This window comes from Dipteris shenzhenensis, chromosome 15, assembly GCF_047967505.1.
Source record: "Dipteris shenzhenensis isolate YYH24624 ecotype China chromosome 15, Dip_SZ_1.0, whole genome shotgun sequence".
NCBI lineage: Eukaryota > Viridiplantae > Streptophyta > Polypodiopsida > Gleicheniales > Dipteridaceae > Dipteris > Dipteris shenzhenensis.
In genome coordinates, this window is record NC_141610.1 from 7,437,844 (window position 1) to 7,441,118 (window position 3,275).

Here is a 3,275-nt window from a genome sequence, read left to right on the forward strand (position 1 = left end):
TGGGTATGGCCTTGGCAAACAGTGCTCAAGGGTAGGGTACTTTTTGACATACACTGCACTTGGAATCAAAGATCCTAGCCAATTAGATGGTTATGGAAAGCATCATTTGATTAGGTTTAGAGAGCCGCTTCTTCTAAGGCTAAACAGATCGAAGGAGAGTAGCTTGATGTAAAAGAAGTACAAGAGTAAACTCAAGTATATTGTATTGTCAAAAGTTACAAAGGACACAAAGTCCTACAAGAAAAGATAGTCAGCTCAAAATTTGTACTGAATTTTTCTAGAAAATATTACAAAGTCTCTGCTTCATTGTTATAAATCTCCATAATCCACTTGTGATTCACAAAGACCTTTGACTACCTCCACTCTGCGTGTTTCTGTGCAGCTGTTGAATTATCAAGGATCTACCTTCTTCTTTTCTTTTGTGCCATATTATAGGCAAGATTAACTTTTGACAATGAAACTTTTTTTTGGATTTGCAACCTTTGAAGTATACCTCTAAAAAACCATTGAAATACTTCTTTGAGACTATTTGCCTTTTGTGCTCCTCCAAAATGCTGTGTATGTAAAAAAAAAACATTTCTTGCTGTGTAATGAGACTTTTCCATTCCTTGTGTGGACCATATTGCAGGGCATTTATACTTTTTAAAAAAAAATGGAAGGTGGTTATATAGAATATGCTGCAATCCTAGAAAATATTAAGTCAGAATTTTGGAAACCATGTTTGAAAGTACAAACTATGCATACAAAACAAATTAATTCAACTTACCATGTAGTGTGTTATATTGCAGCTTGTCCATGCTCGTTTCATTGATTTTCCAAAAGTTTTTAGCTCCTCTTCTAACGCACGATGATCGCTCTTGGTCCATGTATTTTGGTCACAAAGCTGGAAAATCTTGTCTAAGGATTTCCATACCTCCGCTTTAACATTTCGAGCAACACCATCTGCCATATCATCTTTAATTGCATTATGCACATGCTTCCAAAGGCCGTATCTCACCCTGGAAACATATCTTGATCATCTACCAAGTTTCCCTTCTCTTTGTGGTTTTGATAAAAATCTTTTTGCTTTGACTCCAATTGATGGTTTGATAGGAACATCTTTTCCATTTGAGGACTTCTTGATATCTATTATGATATGAACATCTTCTCCATGGAGACCAATGTCCGATAATACTTTTTCTAATGCAGCAATTGATTTTTTCCTTTTTTTTTTTGGTCGAATCTTCCAAGCAAATCCAATATACAAAAAGACCAACTTTTTGATGATTCTACATGAAGCATGTAATGTGCATATATGCACATTGCACAAAGGAATATCAAGAACTTCTTTGAATTCAGGATCAATCTTGTTCCTATTAGGAGCTTTTCTCCACCATTTAGGATCCATGACATAGGCTGGCTCCTTGCAATATAGGCATGGAGATTTTGAATTACCTCCTTTGCTTATGTTGAACATACATTTTGAGGCTCTTGAGGTCCCCTGCCATATGCCAATCAACTTGGAAATCACCCTTGTCTTCAACATGAAGTTACCCTCTGGTTTTTTATGACTTCTGGTATTTTGGTATGGTAAAACACCCAAAACAAGGTTTGGTGGTCTTCTGTCTTTACCTGCCATTAAGAAGAAACTATGTTGAAGCATCTAGATCTAATAAATGAAGGCAAACAACAATATATTTGAAAAATGAAAGTTCACTCTTACCTCAAATGCTCCAGCCACCAAATGTGCTTCTCGGATTGTACACTAAAATTCTTTGAGTTTTCTTTAGTGATTGATGTATCAAGTGCCCTATTCATAAGTGTGATGGCCACTCTTTCAATCTTTTTCTCTTTCACAATTTCACATTCATCCAACTTTATGACAAATACAAGCCATCCCTGACACTCTTCAAATGTGATTCCTTAGAATTCAACCTTTTTTTTTTGTAATTGTTCAAGATCAACAAAAATATTATTTCAAGTATTATACACAGTGGTCCCCTGACTACCTTCAAATACATCCTCAATATGCAACCACTGACCAATAAAATCATCTACCTGTTCGTTGAGTGAAGCTCTTAAATTCCAAACTTTTGTAGGATTTGGAAGAAGCACACGTTTGATCATTTGATCTTTAAAAGTTGATGAGACAATGCTTTGAAAATAGAAGAATCACCTTTCTTGCTAACTCCATTATCATCGAGAGCCTCCTGAATTAAGTTTACATCAACTTTATTGCTTTCCATGAACTGTTGCACAACATTGCATTTGATGGTTTTAAACTTCTTTTCCTCAATCATCCCTTTTGCAATAGTCATTGAAAAAAGACCTTTCATTTTTTTTACGGGAAGAGCGTTTGGATCAACATTTTCCTTTTGGGGCTCCAAAACTTTCCTATAAACCGGAGATATAAATAAGAGTTAACAAAGGAAGATTTACATTGCCACATTGCAAATAGCATACACTTTAAACAATGTCACCTTGCTCCTTGTACTCGACGCTTGCACCCTCCACTTTATGCTTTCAATTCTGAAAGATTGCAAAGTTTTCTTCTTGTAAGCCAATCTCCCAAAGGGGTGGCTTTCAATCTTCCTTTACGTAACTTCTCCTTGTATGTTCTTCAATTTCATTATGTAATTGCTCTTTCAATCTGGAGCTTTCGGCTATCTACTGTATTTTTGTGTTTGCCTCTTGCTCATATAAAGACTTATACATGTGTGCAACTTGATACTGAGCCATGATGTATCCATGCATACGTTTTGTTCCGTTGCCCACAAATTTCAGCAATGTTGTCGGATTTGAGAATGGTGATGTAGCTTCGGATAAGACATTTTGGATAAATATTCCCATCACACCATAAGTCGATATGTTTTTAAACCTTCTCTCCTCATGTTTTCTCTTTGCATGGCACCAACGTGTTGTCGTTTTGGAAGAGGTGCTAAATCAATATGAAGATGGTGTTGCCATCTCCTGTTGGCTTGTTTTGTAGAGTTGTATTTTGGTGTTGCCATTTTGAGTGCAATGTTTTTCCATTGCTTCATGATTTCATTACTCTTTCATAAGGCAAAGACTCTTGATGAGATGATAAACTTTGAAAAACAAGCATATGGCGAGATTAGTTATCATGTTCTGATGAAGAAGCTTAACGATCATGGAGATGGCTAGAAAATGATTGAGAGAAAGACGTGCCTTGTAGGAGCATTGAATAATAATGCTCATGAGATATGGGAGTGAATATAGAAGAATATCTTTATTCTTTTATCCTCAGTCATCCTCTGACATGTTTACAGTACTTA

The 3,275-nt window shown here is 35.8% G+C and overlaps 1 pseudogene; it reads right to left on the reverse strand.

Moving 5' to 3' along the window:
- Nucleotides 1-401: 401 nt before the first annotated feature.
- On the reverse strand, nucleotides 402-2,297 carry LOC147893290 (uncharacterized; annotated as a pseudogene).
- Between the last annotated feature and the right edge of the window lie 978 nt (nucleotides 2,298-3,275).